We start from the raw sequence: 14,016 nt of genomic DNA on the forward strand, positions 1-14,016 counted from the left end.
TTTCTTCAACAAGATGATTCAGATCACTTCCAGTGATCTTGTGATAAATAAAAGCATCTACAACCAGAGAGGGGACTGTGGGAATTGAGTGTGGTTCACAACCTAGCATTTTTACTCTTTTTGTTGTTGTTTGCTTGTGTTTTATTTTCTTTCCCATTTTTTCCTGTTTGATTTTATTTTTCTTGTGCAGCAAGATAATTGTATAGACATGTATATATTGGATTTAACATATATATATATATAATTTTTTTTTTTACTGTGTTTAACATCATTTAATTACTTGCCATCTAGGGGAGGGTATGGGGGAAGGAGGAGAAATTGGAACACAAGGTTTTGCAAGGGTTAATGTTGAAAAATTATTCATGCATATGTTTTGAAAATAAAAGGCTTTAATAAAAATATGTAGTTGCTACTACAAGGAAGAGAGCACTTCCCACCCCACTTGTCAAAATGGAAAAATCATGAAAATTATGGGAGAAAAAATACCCAAATGAATGTGGTTTTAGGAAATTTTGTTGTATGCCAAATAAAAAGAAATGGACTTCTGCTTGAACACACAAAAAATGCAAATTAAAACACTTCTGAGATACTATTTCACACCTGTCAAATTGTCTAATATGACAGAAAAGGAAGATGATAAATCCTGGAAAAGATGTGGAAAGATTGGAATACTAATGGATTATCGGTGGAATTGTTATCCAAACATTCTGGAAAACAATTTGGAACTATATCGAATGAAACTGTGCATAGTTTTTGACCCAGCAATACTATTACAACTAGATCTATCAATAAAAAGGGAAAAGGACTCTCATGTTCAAAAATATTTATAGCAGCTCTTTTTATGGTAGAAAAGAATTGGGAAATAAGGAATGGTTGAACAAGTTGTGGTATACAAATGTAATGGAATACTATTTTATTCCAAAAAATGATGAGCAAGTAGATTTTAGAAAAACCTGGAACGACTTACATGAACAGATGCATAGTGAAGTGAACAGAACCAGGAGAACATTGTACACAGTAGCAACAATATTGTTCAGTGGGAAACTGCGAATGACTTGGCTGTTCTTAGCAATGTATTGATCCAAGACAATTTCAAAATACTCATGACAAATGCTATCCACATCCAGAGAAAGGAATGAAATCTGAATGCAGATGAAAACATTATTTTTCACTTTTGGGGGGTGATTTTTTTTCCTTTTTGTTCTGATTCTCCTTTCACCACATGACTAATGTGGAAATATATCTTCATTATTGCACATGTATAACTTATATCAGATTGCTTGTGGTCTTGGGTCAGGAAGAAGCAAGAAAGAGAGGGAGAATTTTGAACTCATAAAAATGAATGTTGAAAACTCTTTACATGCAATTGGAAAAAATAAAATACTATTTACGCGCCCCCCCCCCAAAAAAAAAATTTAACCTCTATTGCTGGTCAGTCTCCTAGATATAATTCTTTGAGGGATAACGTAGTGCTAAATAGTATAGAAGCACACGTGCGTGTACACTCACACATATAAACAATTGTTTTCCACAGAATTTTCACATGATACTGTGAGGCCAGATGGAAGAAGACAATGGAAGCTAAGTGGTTTTGCAGTTGTATCTGTATGTATTCTAATGTCTAATCTGAATGTCCTCTTCAGCACACGATAAGATAGCTTAATTATATTTTTGCTTCATTATTTTATAACAAAGGACCACAGAGATGAGTTTTTATGGAAGGAAAACTGCTCCTTTGAACTAATGAGCTAGACTCTAAGAAAGCTACTTCCTCTCACATCTCCTCACACCTGCTCATAAGAGGTCTCACAAAACCACAGGAGATGAAAAGAGTAAAATATTAGACTTGGGGTGGGGGGGAGACACCTGAGGCTGCTGAGGGCTGAGGGGGAACTCTGCCCAGCTGCTCTCTCAGAGGAGATGAGGTCTGCAGAGTTGGGAATGCTATCAGAGAGACTGTGTGCATCCTTGGGAGCATTTATTTATTAAAATAGCAACAGAGAGAGTCACTGGGCTTCTTGTAGAAAGCAGAAAGGTCACACGGTGGTGGTTCCCCCTGAGGAAATCTGAGCAATATAAAAATTGGCTGTTTTCTGATTTGTCTGCATAGGAGGTTTGAGCTATCTTTCCTCTCAGGAAGTCTTGAGTAGCAAAAGTGCTGAGCGCAAACAAAAGTCAGAGCCCAGCTTCTTTACTTCCTTCAGATTTTCTGGCACTGGTGTTCTTCCTCTCTCTCCCTCCTTCTCTCCCTCTCTGTGTCTCTGTCTCTGTGTCTCTGTCTCCATCTGTGTTTCTCTGTGTGTCTCTGTCTGTCTGTCTCTGTGTCTGTCTCCCTCTCTCTCCGTCTCCCCCTCTCCCCGTCTCTCTGGATGTGTATGTGTCTCCCTGCTTATCTCTGTGCCTCACAGTCTGTGTCTCTCTCTATTCCTTCTCCTTCCTTCCTTCATTCTCTCCCTTTCTCCATTTCCTATGAGAATTTTGGAGAAGTATTTCTGGCTATGTCCAGACTAAGGAGCTCTATTTGTTTTTTGTTTTTTTAAATTGTTTTAAGCAGGATTTTTATGTCTCTTAACAATGGCATTTCTATCATTAAAAAAAATGGACAAAGTAGATCTTATCTACCCTAGCACCATACAGTCCAGACCTAAACAAGAAAATGGAAGAAAAAGACATAGTGCCCAAGAAGCCCAAATCTAATTAGAAATCTTTCAGCCGACTGCTCTCCAGACTCTCCCGGGCTTGCTGCAGCTTCCTCCTTCCTGAAGGCCAAAGTTCTGGGAAGCTGGTGCTGCTGTAGCCCTCAGATGTGCTGAGTGATACGGTTCAGGCTAAAGCTGTTCCTGGAAGTAATGACTTATCTTTATACACTGCTTTCTATTCTGAAACACCTCAAAATCACTCAATTCACTTTTTATAGATCTTGGTCGGGAACTACTTCCCAGCCCCTGAAACGAAACTATTTCTCTCTACAACTGTGAATTTTGAGGTTCCTGTGATGTTGTGCCATCAGCTCAAGTTTTATAGAAACCCTTGGATTTGCTTGTGTTTGATAATATTTTTATGAACCTTCAGCAACACTACCTAGCACTTCAGAACAGGATTTGTAGAAAATAGAAAATACCACAATCTCCCGTGAGCTTTAAGGAATAATAGTAGCTAGGCTACATATGGTTCTGCCTAGAGGCGGGCATCTGGATCACTTGATCTGAGTGGAATCTTAGACAATATTATGAATTTTTCATGGTTCAAAAGACCAGTAAATAAGGTAGGTTCCACAGACTGGGAAATAACTGTTTATATAGTCTTTTCATACATCATTACATTTGATCCTTAAACTCTGTGAGATAGGTATTTTTAGCTTTATTTGATAAATAATGTATATGTTAGCCTAAAATTAGCTTCATTTTTATAAATAGAGAAACTGAGGTTCCATTTTATAAAGAAACAAGATTGCATATGATTTGCTCTTAATCATATATGTGATGAGCATATGTGATTCAACTCTTTCTGAGTCCAGATAGCCCCCAGTCATGTCTCCATTTCCTGAGAATAAGAGGCTGATAGTCAAGGCAAATCTCTCCCTCTACCAAAGGATTTGACTATTTCCTCCTACATCATATTGCCCAGCAACAGACTCATAAGAAAAACTACTTTATCCGAAGTGTAATAATTTATGAGTCATGCTATTCACAGGCAGTTCTCTAAGACTAAACAGAAGGTGCTGACCTACATTGACAGAGAATTTCTTCATCAGGGAATTAATACCAATACAAAGACATCACAGGTCCAATGCTTCTTCATGGATGATAGCAATGGCTTCCATATATACATACCCAAAGCACTTTATGTTCATCACCTCATTAGATCTTTACAAGCATTCTGTGAGGTGAGGAGTCCAAGTTATTATTAACTACATTTTGTAGATGTGGAAAGTAAGTCTCACAAAAGGAAAATGAGTAAGTGAAATTCACATAGCTAATAAAGACCCGGGATCCAAACCCAGATTTTCTCATCCCAAATGCAACTTCCATTATGTATAATCTTTCAGTCTTGTGCCCTGACAAAGGGGAGAAGGAGCTGATTCATCCTTGGGACTACATATAGCATGGTGGTACGACCACTGCTTCCCTTACTCCATCTGTCTTTTTGGGGAGTAGAGGGATACAGTGATAATACTTGGAGATTCGCAGCCTGATGCAATTTCCAGGATCTCACCTTCAAAATTATTTGTTGCAATAGTTGATCACACAGCATGTTAGCAGAGTCAGTGTGGTTCTGCCTAGAGGCAGAAATGTGATCAGTTGACCTAAATAAGATCTTAGATTGCATTGAGAGATCCACATTGTCTTTTCATAGTTCAAAAAACCAGTAAAATAAGATGTTTCCACTAATGGAGAAATGACTAAACCTAGTGTCACATGATTATAATGGAATATTACTGTCCTGCAAGAATTGATGAATAAAGAGAAGTATAAAAAGACATATGAACTGATGCAAAATGAAGCAAAACCAAGAAAACATCATTCATAATAGCTACAATAATATAATAGAAATCTATCCACAAAACAATTGAAACTGAATGCTATGAAATTACAATGACCAAGCTTGCCCCCTAAAAAATGCATACATGCACACACATATGTACAATATACATAGATATGCATAGACATATACACATCCCCACACATGTATATGCACATATATGAACATGTGTCTCAATGTACTGTGTACATTACATGCATGTGTATATACACATATGTATTGTGTGTACATGTGAATCTAGTCATGTCTGTATTGTGTATGTATTATATGTAGGTATGTGTGTATTGTGTGTGCATATGGATTCACAATGCATATACATGCATGTGTGCATGTGAGTGTGCATATGTGTTTGTGTATTGTATATACATGTGTGTGCATACATGCGTGCATATGCATATACTATAAAACCTTCTGTTTTCCATTTTAGAGGTGGGGGACTATGGGTATAGGACCCTGCATATAATGTCATTTTTTTTAGATATATTAGATTTGCTGAATTGGGGTTTTTTCCTCTTCTTAAAAAAAATCTTTTGAATGGTTATTTAGGAAAGGAAAGGAGAAGGTAATTTAAAAAAACCCAAAAGATACAAATCAAAAGTTATTTGAAAGAAAAAATACAAAATCTAGGAAGATGAAATATCACTACATGGTACATTGGCTCGACCATGCCCGGAGAATTGCCTTCAGCTTTGTGCACCTTATTTTCAGATGGATATTAACAAGCCGGAGCACATCCAAAAAAAGTAGAGACCAAAACTATAAGAAGATTTAAAACTACAGGAGGATTCTTTGAAAGAATGGGATTTTCTTTAGCCTGGAGGAGACTAGAGGTATATAATATTAATAGAAGAAAGTTGAACCTTGTTCTTCTTGGCCATAGAAGGAAGAACTAGGAGAAACAGATAAAGTTATAGAGAGGTAGATTTTTGTCTCAATATAAGCAAAAATTTCCTGATGCTTTCCAGAATCAAATGGTTTCTTCAGGAAATTCTTATACTAGACATCTTTGTATGAAAGCTGAATGATCACTCATTGTAGATGTCCAAAAAGGGATTCTTATTTGGATAATGGTAAAAAAAAAAAATAGATGGCCTCTGAGATCCCTTCTATTTCTGAGAAGTTGTGGTTCTGTGATTTTTCTCAATACACAATAGTCATATATTCCTATTTGCCTAGATTAATGAATCATGCCAGAATACAATTCCATCAATCCATCTATCCACCTGTTTCTTCGTGTTTTGGAGGGGAAGAGATGGAAAGGAAAAAAAGTTCACATTAAAAATGTTGTATTTGTGTCAACATCAATTATAACTATTCTTTATTACTTGAAATATTTAAAAACTCAAATTCTAACACGTAATTAGATGTCTTGTGGAACCAGCCATTCAAGTTCATGATTTTGACAGCCTTGAGATAATTCTTGTTTATCTTCGATATCCAATCATTGATTGAGTTTTTTAATATTCTACTTCCAGAATGAATATTTTATCTGTCTTTTCTTTTTTCCCCTAAAAACCCAGTCACCACCCTATCTCAGGTTCATATTACCTTTCATCTAGATCATTACAAGAGGCTCCTAACTTTTCTCCAGGCTTTTGCTCTCTCCCCATCTCCAATTCATCCTTGATACAGAAGCCAAAATAATCTTCCTTTGGCACAAGCTGGTCAATTTGACTCCTTTGCTCAAAAATCTTTAGCATTTCCCTGTTGTCTCTAGGGTAGCTCATCAGGCTGGCATTTAAGGCCCTTCACAATCTGTCCCACCTACATTTCCAGCTTTATTTCATCAAAGTTCCCTTCATGTACTTTATGTTCTGGCCAAACTAGACTACTAGCTGTTCCCTAAACTCAATATGTCAGAGCCTACATTCACACATGCCATTCCTTATGCCTGGAATATCCTCCTTCCTTTCTGCCTGGATCTCAGTACCCTTGTCTTCCTTCAAGTCCCTGCTCAGATGGACTTCCACGAACCCTTTCCTTATACTCGGTGGCTAGTGCTTCCTTCCTCCCCAAAGTATCTAACATTTACTTTTGTGTTTATATTGTGTCCCTCCTCTCCCACAGAATATGAATAGCCTGTAAGCAAGACCACCTAAAATAATCTCAGCTGTATGGATGGTGTGATTGTATAGTGATCTGGATAGATGTCAAACCCCTGTTACCTTTTGTGGAAGTGAATTTGATTTTAAGTAGTTAAATGGAAAGGGGTGTTATTTATTAGGCTTCTAAGACCACAAGTGTTGAGGACTCCAGACAATTGTGAAGAAGAAGACATTCTGAACCTCCTCTGGGTACCAGAAAACCCTGCAGAAGGAAAGGGTAAAATTCAGGAGAACTGGCCCTCAGATAATGGGGCCAGAGTAAAATCTGCTACATGTGGGGTCCCATCTAAATTGACCCATTCTCCTCTCTCCTTGAGAAGGTCCTTCATTTCTCCTATGTGGATGAGGCTATTTTAAGTGGTTTGGACATATAACAAATCCTATTATATTAAAAAAAATTGCTTCAAAGGAGCAAATTTTAACAGGAGCAAACTTACGAACATTTCTCAAGAAAAACTTGAGAGAATAACCTTCTCCCCAGAATCATCTCAGTTTGGGAAAAGAAGGATTAGATTCATAGTATTAGTCCCACCTACTTTAAATCCAAAGGCTGTCTTTGTGGGACACTAGCTTCTCAGGCTTTCCCTGTTGGCTAACTACAACATCCTGGAATACCATGACTTGAATTCCCAAGATGAAGACTCCTCTCACTGAACCTAGAACTATAAAGTGTAAATGAAAACATGAAACTCAAGTTTATTTCTTGGGACACACAGACTAAGAAACTGCATGCTGTCATCTGCTGTCAGAAAGTGAGTCCTCCCACAACATAGCATTTTCATTCTTTCTGTTGTTGTTTGCTCACATTTTGTTTTCTTTCTCAGTTTTTTTTTTCCTTCTTGATCTGATTTTTCTTGTGTAACAAGATAACTATATAAATATGTATACATATATTGGATTTAACATCTATTTTAACATATTTAACATGTATTGGACTACCTGCCATCAAGGAGAGGTGAGGGGAGAGAAGGGGAAAATTTGGAACACAAGGTTTTGCAAAGGTCGGTGTTGAAAAATTACCCATGCATATATTTTGTAAATAAAAAGCATTAAAAAAATGAGTCCTCCATCCCTATATATGAATACTAAAAAGAGACTGATGAAACTTCAGTTAGGTAGTTTTTAAAGACACAGAGTGTTATAACTACAATGTCAATGAAAAAAGCTGATCTCAGCCAAATGGAAGGCCAATACAAAATGTCCAAACGTCAAATATCTTCCAAATATCTCAAACAGGTCCCAAGTATCTCCTAAATGGGTGACACCATTTTAAATGATCTTGGCATGTGCCAAATCCCATTATGCCAATTTTTAGTCATCACATCCACAGCATGTAGCACAGCCACAAAATACAACAAAATGTTGAAGTCAGCTGATTGGTCCTTTAGGCAAAGTATTGGTTTTTCCTCCATCTCACTGTCTCCAAAAGCTGCAAAGATATAAAGGAAGCCATAGGTATGTTGGGTTTTGTTTTTTTCATTTGTATTATTTTATATCTTCCTACTCTTTTTAAATGTTGCTACCTTAGTAACTGGGATTTGTGTCTAGAAGAAGAAAAAATAAAAGCCCTCAACCTAACAGATTTTCTTCTGAAAGTCTATCATTCTACAATGATCTTGCCTAACTCTGTCCCTCACATATTGTGACATTCTTTGTAACTTGTTTGGAAGAAGCTGGGTGTGTGTGTGTGTGTGTTTTAGCCCTTCCTGAAAGAACCTTCAACTAGGTCTTTTAAAAAAAATTTTCATTTTAAGTTCCAAATTCTCACCCTCCCTCTTCTCCCCCACCCACAGAGGAAGCAAGAATTATAATATCCATCACATATATACATACATATATATATAAAGTTATGCAAACATCAATTATATTTCTTTTTTTAAGTATTATTGTTTAACAGAATGATCATCAATGCTTTCCCTCGAAAACTTCTTGTTTTGATCTAACAACTGATCTGATGAAAAAGCCTATGAATTTTAATCCCAGTAAGTCAAAAGTTTGAAAAGGTCTAGACAGAGCTTCAGACGAGGTAGCACAAGGCTCTTAGTTTCTTCTCCTTATGCTCTTGTACTTGAGAACTAAGACAGGCCACCTCTCCTATTTTACCTGTTCTCTCCATCCCCATCCTTTCCTCTCATTCTACTCCTCCACTTACTCAAAGCAGTAAACAGGCATTAGGCCATAATTAGAACTAGAAGACTGAAAGTTAGTACAAGTAACCCTCCATTATCCATACTAGCCATACTATGAGTCTCTAATAATCTAAAATAGAGGATAATTTATTTTTAATCATTTATAGTTGGCTTTAAAATGCATGCCATGATGCTTTTTTTGGCAGCAAATGTACCTTCCTAATTATATTCTATTAAAATTAGGCTATTAAAATTAGCTTGGATTCTCTGAACCTGCACCAGCTGGGTAGTAGGGAAAGTTGGACCAGGATGAACCATTTTCAGTGGCTAATCCATCCAAACATCAAGAGCTCCCTGTGTTTCACTGCAAACTCTTGATGGAGATAGCTGATTTCTACATTTGGCTCAGTGTTTAGCAAACATTCTTCTTTTGGGGGAGTCAGAAACAGTCTCTATGTTAGGAGAGTAGAGAGATTGGAAGATTATGGGGTTGTAAGATAAAAATGAAGGACAGGTTACTTCCAAGATTCTCTTAGATGATCTAGCTGCTTCAATCTTTTATTCAATTGACTATATGGACCTTTGTTGGCAAGGTGATGTCTCTACTTTTTAGTATGCTGTTCAGATTTGCCATAGCTTTCCTTTCAAGGAACAAGCATGTTTACTTTTATGCTGTATTTTGCTGTCTAAGAGATCTTTGAGCCCAAGAATAAAAAATCTGATACTATTTCCACTTCTTCTCCCTCTATTTACCAGGAAGTGATGGGGCCAGTTACCAAGATCTTAAAGGATTTTATTTAATCTTAGGGGTTTTTTTTTTAATATTAAGCTTCAGGCCATCTTTTAAGACTTTTTTATTTCACCCTCATCAAGAGGCATTTTAATTCTTCTTCAAAGTGGTATGGTCTGCAAATTGTTGATATTTCTCCCAGAAACTTTAATTCTGTATTTTGATTTATCCAGCCAGGCATTTCTCACAATGTATTCTGCATATTAATTAAATAAATAAGGTGACAATGAACAATCTTGTCATATTCCTTTTCCAACCTTGAACCAAAGAGCTGTTCCATGTTCTAACTATTGTTTTTTGAAACCCATACAAGTTCCTCAGAAAATAAGTAAAATAATCTGGTACTCCAATCTTTTTAAGGACTTGTCACATTTTGTTATGATCCACATAGTCAAAGGCTTTAATATAGTCAATGAAGCAAAACAAGGCTCACTTGATTTCATTCTCCAGGAATTCTCTAGGTCAGTTACCACACCATCATGGTTATCAGTGATGTTAAGATATTTCCTGTTTAGTTCTTTTTTTTTTATTCTTGCCACCTATTCATGCCCATTTTGGGCAGGATATTTTTAATTTTCTTAAAGATGTTTCTGTTCTTCCTCATTCTATTGCTGTCTTATATTTCTTTGCCCACTTAAGAAAACCTTCTCTTCTTGCTATTCTCTGGAATTCTGAAGTCCAAGGGGGAATATCTTTCTCTTTCCCTTTTCTGTTCTCTTTGCTTCTTTCCTCAGCTATTGGTAAAGCCTCATCAGACAGCTATTTTGTGTTCTTGCTCTTCTTTTTCTTTGGAATATTATTTGTTGTCGTTTCCCATGTAATATTGTGAACCTCTGCCCACAGTTCTTCAGGCACTGTGTCGGTCAATCTAATCTCTTCAATCTATTCATTATTTCCATTTCATATTCATATAATAGGTCATACCTATGTGATCTGATTTTTTCTATTTTCTTCAACGTAAGTCTAAATTTTGTTCATGATGAGTCACAGAAAGCTCCAGCTCTTGTTTTAACTGACTATATAGAGCTTCTCCACTATTGGCTGCAAAGTATACAATCAATCTAATTTCTATGTTGACCATCTCTTGATGTACACATGTACTTATATTTTTAGTTGTTGAAAAACAGTACTTACTATGACCAGCAAGTTATCTTGACAAAATTCTATTAGTCACCGCCCTGCTTCATTTTGTTTTCCAAGACCAAATTTGTCTGTTATTACAGATATCTTTTGATTTCCTACTTTAGTATTCCAATTCCCTGTAATGAATGTAACAATGGGGGTTTTATTTCTAGAAGATGTTATAAGTCTTAATAGATTGGGTCAAGTTTGGCTACTTCAGTGTCAGTGGTTGGAACATAGATTTGTTATTACTGTGATGTTGAACAATTTGTTTAGACTTGAGCAGATATAATTCTGTAATTTTTGAGATTATATACTAGTATGGCTTTTCTTACCTGTTTATTGACTATGAAAGTGACTCAATTTACTTTTAAGTGATTCTTGTCCACAGTAGTTTATGTAATAATCATCTGAATTAAATTCATTTATTCTCATACACTGACACCCAAAATATTGGTGTTTAATCTATCTCCTGTTTGAGAACATTTAGCTTACCTTGGTTCATAGATCTTGTAACCCAAGTTCCTATGCAATATTGATTTTTACAGCATTGGACTTTCCTTTCATCACCAGATACATCTGCAGCTGAACTTCCTTTTGGCTTTGGCCCAACTACACAGGAGCTACTTGTATGTGTTCTCTCCTCTTCTCTAGTAGCCTGCTGGATACTTTCCAACATGAGGAGCTCATCTTCTGATGTTATCTCTTTTATCATGGAGTTCATGAGGTCTTCTTCATAAAAAAAAATACTGTAGTGTTTTGCCATTTCTTTCTCCAGTGAATCACCTTTTGTCAGAACTTTCCACTATGATTTGTCCTTCTTCAGTGACCCTGAAAAGCATAGCTCATAGTTTCATTGAGCTATGCCAGCTCCTCCAGTACAAGGAATGATCCAGCGCTGCTTCAGTCATTTAGCCATTCTAATAGACAGTTAGAGATGCAAGATTAGAGGTAAGGAGAGAGGATTAGTGCTGTATTAATGAATTTGAGAACCATCATAGAGATGACAATTGAGGCTGATAAAAACAAGTGAAAATTTTCTCTCTGTAGAATATTTTCACCCTGTAGGACATGACTGGGATCTGATGAAGATCCAGTGAAGGAGACTGAATAGTCAAATAGGCAGAGAATAAGAATAATAGAAGATAGCCAGAGAATAATAACAATAATAGAACCAGGAAGAACAGCAGCACAAAGACCTAGAGAGAAAAAAAAATCAAGGAAAAGAGGACAATAAGCAATGTCAGAGTCTGTGGAGAGATCAAGAAGGATGAGGACTGAGAAGGAGCTATTAGATTTGGCGATTAAGAGATCATTGTTATACATATAAATTTATCCAAGCTTAATTGTAACCTTCTTGAGGGAGGGGGAACAACCAAGAATGAGGGAAGAATAAAGTAAAAAGTTCACAGCAGAAAACAAAAGAAAACCTACAAGGAAGCAAAGAAAAGATGGATAGCTACTACACAATACTACTAATGTGTAGTAGTTATTATATAGGCTTTCTTGAATTAAAATTTTATTGTTTTGTATTTTGAATCCTCTCATATTCTGTTGTGCACATTACAATGTTTTTTTCTATTTATTATTTAAATCTAAAATAAAAAAAACTGAAAAACAGATCATTGTTAACCTTGGAAAAGAGTCCAATAATTGTTTATTAGCCACTTATTATGTGCCAGACTCCATGCTAAAAGCTGGACAGTCTCTGCTAAAGAAAGCCAAAAGACAGTCCCTGCGCTTCAGATGCTTACACTCTAATGAGGCAGTCAACATTCAAGCAACTATATAGAAGTCTTCTTATAAGGTAAATTGGTATTATTGGAAATAATCAATAGAAGGAGGTACCATCAGAAAAAGGAAGAGAGAAGGAAAATTAATTTCAGAGGGAACTCAAGCACTCTGGAGATCATAATGAGACTCTTAGAGATGATGGGATATCTTACAAAAGATGGGATAAAAGAGAAAAATTTGGAAGATCAAGATTTGGAAGGAATGAGTCCATCAGATCGAAAATCCCCCATTTTATAGATGAGGAAACTGAGGTAAAGTGACTGCCCAAGACCATACAAGTATTAACAAGGAGGATTTGAACTCAAGTCCTCTGTTTCCAAAGTCATTGCTTTTTAATTTTTTTTAATTTAAATTTCTTTATTTAATATTTTTCCCAGTTACATTTTACAATCTTTTTTAAAAAAACTTTTGACTTCCAAATTCTGTCCCTTATCCCCACTTCTGACTTCCATTAAGAAACAAACATGTGAAGTTATACAAAACATTTCCATAAAAGACATGTTGTGAAAGAAAATATAGATTTCTCACTCTAATTTAGAAATAAAGTTAAAAAGAGAGATAGAGAAAGAGAGAACTCATCAATCTGTAGTCAGACACAATCAGTTCCTTTTCTGGGTATGGATAGGATTTTCCATCACAAGTTTTTCAGAATAGTTGTGGGTCATTGTACTATTGAGAATAGTAGTTATTTACAGCTGGTCATCCCAGAACATTTCTATTACTTTGTATATAGTACATTTCCCTTTGCTTGAGTTCATAGATGACTTTCCAGGTTCTTTTTTTTTTTAATAGATCAACTTGCTCATCGTTTTCTATAGAAAAAATATTCTATCATAATCACCTACTACAATATTCAGTCATTCCTCAATTATTGGGTATTCCCTCAATTTCCAATTCTTTGCTCTGAGAAGGGAGCTACTACAAATATTTTTGTATATATAGGTTCTTTTCTTTTTTATGAAATCTCTTTTGGTATTCATGGTAGTATTGTTAGTGGTAGTGGTAGTATTGCTAGGTCAAAGGATATGCATGAATTTATAGCCCTTTGAACATAGATCATATATTTTGATCATTTATCAATTGAGACATGGCTCTTATTTTTTATAAATTTGACTCAGTTCTTTCTGTGTTTGAAAAATAAGACTTTATTTTTTTTTGCAATTACTGTTACTAATGATATTTCCCCATTTGTTTTATTCTCTCTCTTCTTTCAACCTGTCTGTCCTCAAAAGTATTTTGCTACTGACTACTTCCTCCCCAATGTCCTCTCTTTTATCACCCTTCCCCCTTCCTATTTCCCATTTCCTTCTTATTTTCTTGCAGAGTAAGATAGAGTTCTATGCCCATATTGAGTGAGTATGTTATTTCCTCTTTGGGTCAATACTGATGACAGTAAGGTTCACTCGCTTATCCTCTCCTCCTCCTCTTTACCTCTACTGTAAAAGCTTTTTGTGTCTTTTTTTAATGACAGATAATTTATACCATTCCACTTCTCCCTTCTCCTTTCTCCCAGTACATTCCTCTCTCACTCCTT

Source organism: Sarcophilus harrisii, chromosome 5, assembly GCF_902635505.1.
Source record: "Sarcophilus harrisii chromosome 5, mSarHar1.11, whole genome shotgun sequence".
Lineage (NCBI taxonomy): Eukaryota > Metazoa > Chordata > Mammalia > Dasyuromorphia > Dasyuridae > Sarcophilus > Sarcophilus harrisii.